At 28.0% G+C, this 9,266-nt stretch overlaps 1 long non-coding RNA gene across 1 annotated transcript in view; it reads right to left on the bottom strand.

Moving 5' to 3' along the window:
• The window catches only part of LOC136080924 (uncharacterized), a 2,121-nt gene extending 1,510 nt beyond the window's left edge, over nucleotides 1–611 (bottom strand). The window contains exons 1-5 of the long non-coding RNA XR_010638728.1: nucleotides 586–611; nucleotides 331–354; nucleotides 222–245; nucleotides 113–136; nucleotides 1–21 (exon numbers count right to left, since the gene is read on the bottom strand). The exon at nucleotides 1–21 is cut by the window's left edge and continues 1,510 nt beyond it. This is a non-coding gene — a long non-coding RNA (uncharacterized LOC136080924). The remainder of the gene's footprint in view (nucleotides 22–112; nucleotides 137–221; nucleotides 246–330; nucleotides 355–585) is intronic.
• Between the last annotated feature and the right edge of the window lie 8,655 nt (nucleotides 612–9,266).

The following is a 9,266-nucleotide window of genomic DNA, read 5'->3' on the forward strand; positions in this document are numbered from 1 at the left end:
TCGTAGCAGGGGAAGAAGTCACTAAAGATTAATAAAGTTTCAATCAAAAATAAATACTGTAATTGCCAAGAAATGCATACACATATTAAAAAGTAATAATTGTTAAACTTACAACTTGTTACAGATGCAGATGGAACTAAAGTTAAAAAGTTGTAATAAAAAATATTGTAATATTCGAGAAATACATAGACATATTAAAAAGTAATAACTGTTTAACTTACCACTTGTTACAGATGAAGATGGAACTAAAGTTAAAAAGTTGCAATAAAAAATATTGTAATATTCGAGAAATACAGAGACACATTAAAAAGTAATAATTGTTAAACTTACCACTTGTTACAGTTGAAGATGGAACTAAAGTTAAAAAATTGTAATTAAAAAAATAAATTTAGCAATTTATGAATCTGAAATTGGTATTAAACCTATTTACAGATCAAAAAGTACTAGCTTTTAAAATTACTAAATGTATACATTTAGCAAGTGTTGAAAGGAGGTAAGATTGAAAAAAATATAAACTAAAGTAAAGCATACATTCTTATTTGGAGTTTTATAATCATTACAAAAAATTATGCTATACAAACTTACCAGTGGTAGGCTGTATTAATTGGACTAAAGATAACAATAAAATTGTACAATTACACAAAAAAATTTGAAATTTTCAACAGTAAGTTATTAGCAATGAAAATGTAATAATTAAAAAAATTAAGAAAATGCATTTACATACTATTGTAACCACACACACAGATATATATATATATATATATATATATATATATATATATATATATATATATATATATATATATATATATATAAATATATATATATATATATATATATATATATACATATATACATATATACATATATATATATATATATATATATATATATACATATATATATATATATATATATATATATATATATATATATATATATATATATATATATATATATATATATATATATATATATATATATATATATATATATATATATATATATATATATATATATATATATATATATGGTTACAATAGTACCACTTTAAGAAATAATCATAATTTAAAAAACTTCATGAATTAATTGGAATTTATTTTTTAAAGAAGTACACAATTCAATAAATGATAAAAAATTGATAATAATAATAATATATTTTATTATATTTGGAAAACACGAACAAGTTTATTGTTAAGTTAAATCAATTAAGTATAAGATTTGTCTTAATAAAATCGTCAACTGATCAGTTAATAATCAAATCAAAATCGACAGTTTAATCTGACAGTGTCAGATTAAATCAAATAAAAAAATTTATGATAAATAAATAAAATCTTAATCTTTTTTTTATGTATCATTTAAAAATAGATTAATGTGTCAGTGATACATGCTTTTTTTTAAATAAAAAGATTATTGAGTCAGTGGACATTATTCTTTTTTTAAATGTTACATAAAAAGAAATAATAAAGTTTTACATTTTAAATAAACATATGCATAATAAATAGTATTTATCATTATTGTTTTGATTTAAAAATAGTTAATAATATTTTTATTATTTAAAATAATATTAAACTTACTATTCATTAAAGAAGCCAGATAATTTTTAGTTAAATTATCCATTTATCTAATCTAATAATGAAAATCAAAATAACACAATATTACAATTTTTTTAAATAAATGTCCCCTCCGTCCGCTCCCGTATTAGCAAAAAAACAACAACAGAAAAACCGAATTTAGGTACCAAAAGTCCTAAACTAATTACACTATCTGCTACCAAATATTTTTTGCTGATTTTTGGCAGGTGAAAAGAAAATAGATGTAAAAAATAGGTTAACTTGCAAAAAAAGCGGGATCAACATTCCTTCAACAACAAATTATTGTGAGAACAGGGACACAATTTTCATGTAAAATTGTCAGCAAAATAATCCATGAAAAAGTATAGAAACCATAAATAAATGTTATATAAAAATTAGGCTCAACCTTTCTTCTTTATTAAAATAATTTATTTTTATATATGTTTCTAATAAAAAACACATTTAAAAACGTTTGCCTTAGGCTACCTAAAAAAAGTGTTATATGTAATATAACACATTTTAAACTATCTGCTACCGATTATTTTTCGTTGAAATTTGGCATGTACATAGACAATACATATATAAATGTGTTAGAAAAAGAAAAAAAGCGGGATCAACATTTCTTCGACTACAAATTAATGTGAGTACATCAACTAAATATTCTGGAGCAAAATAATCCATGAAAAAATTCAGTAACCATACATAAAAGTCTGTAAATAATCAAGATTAACTTTTCTTCTTTCAAAAAAGTATCTATGTGTATATATGTTTCTAAAAAGAAACCCCACAAAACTTCGTCTACCTCACGCTGCCTAAAAAGAAGTGAAAAAAACGAGTCACAAAATTTTAGCACAAAAATCGGTTCCATAAATCGCAATTTCCGCGTACCTAAACCTATGTGTTTAATTTGCAATAATGAACTAGCTCATTATAAGTCATGTAATGTTAAACGTCACTATGAAACAAAACATGTGTTTTTCTGAAGAATACCCAATAATATCATGTCATAGAAAAAATGAAATCGAGCTACTTAAAATGTCACTATGAAACAAAACATGTGTTTGAGCTGCTTAAAACGTCACTATGAAACAAAACGTGTTTTTCTGAAGAATACCCAATAAATTCATGTCGTAGAAAAAATAAAATCGAGCTGCTTAAAACAATATTTAAAAAAATTAACAAATGAATATTTCATTTTCTATCAAAGAATCAAATATTACAACAGAAGCAAGTTTTATTATAACTTGGAACATCGCAAAAAGTAAACATCCTTACACCGATGGAGAGTTTGTAAAACATAATCTTTTTGATGTGATCTCAGTTTTAGATCCTAATAATAGCAAAATTCAAAGGTAAATTTCAAATATTTCTGTTTCTTGACATACAACTGAAAGTAGAATATCTGAAATTAGTGTTGAAGTTGAACAGCATTTGTTAAATGACTTAAAAAATTGTGAAGCATTCAGTTTCGCATTGGATGAATCAACAGATATTCATGATAAACCTCAAATGACAGTATTTGTTAGATATGTAAATCAGATGTACTTGTGAAAGAAGAGTTGCTAGATTTTATTGAGCTAAAAGACACAACTCGTGGAACGATTTAAAGGAAACCCTTGACACTGTTCTGTTGAAAGCCATTGCTCCTAAGAACATGCGATTCATCAAGAACATTTAGCAGCAAAACATTTTAATTTTCCAATTGTTTTTAAATCAGTGCGGGAGATTGTAAATTATATTTGGTATAATGCAAAAAATCACAGGCAGTTTAAAAATTTCATTAGTGAATTGGATCTTGCTGACAAACCAAGTGACTTGTTGTTTTACTGTGCTGTAAGGTGGCTTTCAAGTAGTGAGGTTCTTTATAGATTTGTAGAACTATTAGAACCAATAAAATGTTTTTTGCTTGAAAAGCAGAAGACATTTGAAATCTTTGACATTGTGATTTTTTTGCAAGATCTTTTATTTTTAACTGATATAATGCATCATTTACAAAATCTGAATTTGTCGCTTCAGGGTAAAGAAAAAAATGTATCTGATCTTGCTCAGTTTATTAAGTTTTCCAAAAAAAATTTCTCTATTTCAGAAAGATCTTATCTTAAAAACTTTTTCCTACCTTAAAATCATTTTCCTCAAATGAAGATGATTCATAATCCTAATCCTACAATTCAGTATGATGATCATAAGATTGAATCATACCAGGAAAAACTACAAAATTTATTCGAAGACTTTCAAAACAGGTTTAAAGATTTGTATGCTCTTAAATCATCATTAGCATTTTTAGTAAACCTTTTTTTAATTGATATTATTAGTGATGGTAGTCCAATGCCAGAAAATATACTTGAAGAAACATCTCAATTTGAAATAAAATTACTAAATCTTCAAGAAGATCAAAATCTTCAAATGCTGCATAAAACACTAGCTTTATTAGATTTTTGGAAAATGGTTCCTGAAGTTAAGTATCTCCACTAAAAAGGATTAGCATAAAACTTATTTCAATTTTTGGTTCAACACGTACATGTAAATCTCTATTTTCGACTATGAAATTTGTTAAATCAAAGTATCATGCCAACCTATCTAGTGAACATTTGTTACAGTTGCTTAGAATATCAACTACAAGCATGAAACCAGATTTTAAAAAACTTACCAGTAATGTTGAAAATCTTAGTGTCTAATAAATTTATAGCAAATTGTGCAAGTTTTTATACAAGAAGAATTTTCTAATGGTCTTTTACAAAAAATAACTGATTTTATAAAAAGATTTCTCTCTGTTATGTCTAATTTTTTGCTGAATGATGAAAAGATATTTTTCAGTTGTAAAAATAAAAGTAATTTGAACTTAATTGAAGTTCATTGAAATTTTTTTTTTATTGTGTAGTCGTTTATTTTTTATATTTTGCAGTTTTTAGTAATTTATGGTATTAAGAGCCATTTTCTGAGAAAACCAGGCAAAGCTCAAAAGTGATATCTTTCAATCATTTTCAATTTTGCATATTGCGTTATTTGTAATATTAAAAAGAAGTCTGTAAATTTTTTTTTTAAATTTTTCTAGTTCCTGAGTTATGGTCGGTCAAACTTTTGCCCTTTTAATACTTGGAAAGTCACTTTTGGGGTTTTATGATTTTTAAACTAAGATTAAAAGCAATGAGACCACTGCACCCTAAGTTTCTTTTCATATTATGGAATTATAGGTAGAACTTTAAAAAAAAAATCAAAAAACCTGAGGACAACCCTTCCTTTGTCTAAAAATCATAAGCTGAAATCACACATTTTTGAATTTGGGGCCTACTTTAAATGCATTTATCTCGGAGCGTAAAAAGTGCCCGCAACTTATCTTACACTTTTTTGAAAGAGTATCTAATTGTTATTTGAATGGTTTAAAGAAACTGAGAGGATATTGTTTACAAAAAAACTTATGAGTCATCAAAGTGTCAAAAAATGTTTTAATTAGCGTTCAAATATCAGCCATTATGGGAAATGGGAAAGGTCCCAAGATTGAAGATACAGATTTTATATTACTTCATATTACAATTTTTTTAATGCAAAAAAAAACTTAGGGGGTAATATTACATTGTTGAAATAACTTTACATCAAAATGATGCTAAATCTGTTTTGTTTTGTTTTTCATTTATACCATTGTGGACTTGAAATTTTTTTTTTTCCAGTAAACATTTTTAACTTGATGTTTATTGAACATTTACTTCTGAATTATTCAGAACAGAGAATGAGCATTTTATGCTAATTGTAATTTAAAAAAAAAAACACTTAGTTGCAAAATGTCAGAGCAAGAGGTTGTTGTTGAAAATGTTTGCAAAGTTAATGATGTCAAGTGTGGACCATATCCTCGTTTCAACGAAAAAAGGTTATTCAAGATACAAGATCTGACTTTGGATGTCAAAGCACACTTTGAAAAAATTAAAGTAACAAAATGCTCTTAGAAGTTGTAAAAAAAAAACCCGTTAGCATCATATAGTAGTGTAAAACGATTGTTGTTTAATTCCCTCAGTTTACATTGCACAATATATAAGTTTTATGTTTTTAGGTTTTAAAGGCGCACCAAGAGACAGAATGGACAGAAAAGTCTCTTATAGAAAACTGAGGGTGCATTTCACTTTCTGATAAAGACTATATATGTCCTTACCATAGATTTGGTAAGAATTTGTTTGCAACCGTATTTCAACAACAACAAAATTTAATTACTAAACCTTTAAAAAAAATATTTCAAATTTTGATTTTTGTTAAAATTTAAGGTATTGGCTGGGTTCCTCCAAGAAGATGCTGTCATCCAATACATGAACTAAGTGTTGGTAAAAAATCACCAGCTGTTAGAAGTGTTTCAATAAATATGTCAACAAATGTTTCAAAACATTACAACAAAAATGTTCCTGTAGGTTCCGTATTTTGTTACAATAACCTTAAGTCAGAGCGCATTCTTAATCAAACTAAAACAAGTATTGCCACTAACAAAGAGTTAAAAAAACCGATTTTGATTTTGAGCCTAAAGAAATTTTATCATCTGGAGAAAAGGTTGAAGGTGCTACATCTACTGGTAACAACCTATCAGAAGCACTCCACTCGCCCTTTTGAGTTTCAGATAAAGAATAAAATGATAGCTGATCTCAGCAATGGAACCAAAAATAATTTACGAAGAAAATTTGAAAGAGCCAAGGTACAGCTTGCAAAGAGGTTCGCTGAAGCTGTTGCCCCAGATCAGAGTGAAGACTTTATCTCAATTGTTTTAAATAGATCTTTGGAAACTTCAGACAACGATGCAGTACCTGATGATCTGAAAAAATTTGTTAAAATTTATGAAGAAAGTGACTCTATGGGTAAACATATTGTTCTGTGTTTAACTGAACATGAAAAATATACTAAGAAGTTACTTATGAAAGTTTTTGGGTGCTCCAAATACAAGATAGACCAGGCACGAAAAATGAAGAATGCTAACTTAGGTATAACTATTCCTGTCGAAAGGAAATTACGCAAAATCGACTAGACTGAAAAAAAGCTGAACATTTTCTTGATTTCATATTTAACAGCAACCTTCTTCAAGATGTTGCATATGGAGTCACAAAAATTAAGTTTGACTCAAATGTTGTATATAAAATATCTCGTGCAGTTTTGACAGCTAAAATGAGTCATACAATTGCATTTTATAATGAAGTTTGCAGAGGTGAGAACTACTCTCCTTTATCGGAAAACAGTTTGTGGCGAATACTTCATGTTGTTAAACCATCTAAACGAAAATGTTTAGCGGGACTGAATGATATTACTGCTGCAGCTATGAATGGTTTCTTTATGTTGCAAGATTTATCTTTAAAGTACCAGAATAGAATAGCTGTGTAATTTATTTGAACGCAGCAAACGATATTACAAAACTAATTTCCAGTTTAACTGCATTGCGACCTACCCTAATTCTATCTCCCACTGCCCAATATTTGCTTTGAGTGATTTAACCGACAAGCAATTGCAATAGATTTCAATAGCACCTAATGATGAGATTTGTTATGAGTGTGAAAATTTAAACAAATCCTTAGTTGAGATAAAAAGATTAGCATCAAATAATTCAGCCGACGAGGATACTATTTACGATATTGAAATTGCTGAAAAAGATATCATTGATTATAAAAAACATTTAATGCGTGATTGTCAACAGAAAAAAGCCAAAGTTTTTGCTTTTGAAAGTCTTGATGAAGAAACTGGATTTTGGTTGAAAGACTATTGCTAAAAAGTTCTACCATCCAAATTCAGAGAAGGTCAAAAAGAATATTTTGGAAAAAAGAGGATGTCACTGCATGTAGACATTTTCTTCTCTAAGAAAAACAACATTTTATATAAAAAGGTGTATTTTACAGCTCTTTATAGGTGTGAGCAAGGAAACACTATCAATTGCCCAATTAGTTCTTCCGAAGTTTGAGCATGACAATTCAGGTGTTAATAAACTCTTTGCAAAATCTGACAATGCTTTATCGTACCATGGCAACTTTATAATGGAAGCTCTTTTTATGTTGAGCAAAATAACCAAATACAGCTTAAGCGCTACGATTATAACGAACCTTGTCGTGGCAAGGATCAGTGCGACTGAAAAGCTGCCGGAGCAAAGTCATTGAATCGTAGCTTTGTTGATGCTGGTAACAATTTGATGTGTGCAGAGGACATTTATACTGCTTTACATTACGGACATGGGCTGAAAAATTGTGCTGTTGGTGTTGCCACTATAAAGGGCAAAAGCAAGTTGAGCGGAACAAAAATAGCTAAAATAAGTCAGTATCATTCGTTTGAGTTCTTTCATAACTAAATGACAATGTGGCGGTACTATGCAGTTGGCAATGGAGTTAAACAAGAATATTCTAATGTTAATTTTGATCTGCAAATGTTTTTAACACACCCATATAGTGATTAACACACCCATATACTGACAAGAAAACAAGAGTTTTTAAAAGCAATATGAAGGATAAGTTTCGCAAAGATAGATCACTAAATTTGTTTCACTTTTGCTCTGAGCCAATTTGTAATGGATCATTCCATACATCAGAAGAACTAGAAGAACACATGATGTCGGGAAGACACAGTATCAGCACTTTAAAATCAGGAATGGAAACTTATATAGTTATAAACCAAACTCACAACAGGAGGTATTTGAAGAAGAATCTTCTGACATTAGCAAATATGTTAAAGGTTGGGCTTTACCTACACGCAGGACCTTCCGGTATAGTATGAGACAAAAAGATATATTATATAAACTCTTTATGGAAGGTGAAGTATCTGGAAAAAAGTTTAGCCCGGAGCAGGTGCACCTTTTGATAAGAAAAGAGCTTCAAGTTTCAGAATACGTAATAACTCAGCAAATAAGATTACTATTTTCACGTTGGAGCAGGCTGAAAAAAGACAACAGATTAAATGAACCAATAGATGTTGGTAGTACTAATGTGGATAACGAAGAAGAAGAAGAGACAGCAGATCAAGGTAATAATTTTTATATCTGCTCTCATTAATATATATTTTAATATTATTTTGTAATTATAAATATTTGTACAAGTGTTTGTATAAATATTTAAATTTTTCTTTTTGTAGATCAAGAAGAAATAGCAAATAAAGAATTTGAAAAGGAATTTATAAGCATTGCCATTGATTTATCTGGTGCATGGCATGAAAACGATTGGATTGTTGTTATTTATATGGGCAATAGGTATCCTGGGATTATAAATGAGGTACTTCATTTTTATTCAATGTTTAAAATAAATGTTTTTCATTTAAATAAAAACATTTTTTTTAAACATTATTTGATCATATTGAATGTGTCACTAAATTTAAACGAAGTTTTATTTTTGTCAAATGAGAATCAGATTTTTCAAACTATTTTTCAAATTAGAAAAATCATTACTCATATTAGGTTCTCAGTGATGGTTTTACACGGTGAGCTGTATGAAGTAGGCTTCTGCAATCAAGAAACTTTTTAAATGGCTAGCTTTTCCTGATGTTATAAAAACAAAGACAGTGAAATCATTTGTGGAATTCTACCACCTTTACCGTTAAAACAGTCTGGAGACTATAAGTTAATGGATGGTCAATTTGAAAAAGCCCAAATAACATTTCGAGCAACAATGCATTAAAATCAAAGATATAGGATATGTATAACTGATTTATGACGCAAAAAATGACATAATAAGATAAGGACATCATATAATAAAT

This window comes from Hydra vulgaris, chromosome 06 (genome assembly GCF_038396675.1).
Source record: "Hydra vulgaris chromosome 06, alternate assembly HydraT2T_AEP".
Taxonomy (NCBI): domain Eukaryota; kingdom Metazoa; phylum Cnidaria; class Hydrozoa; order Anthoathecata; family Hydridae; genus Hydra; species Hydra vulgaris.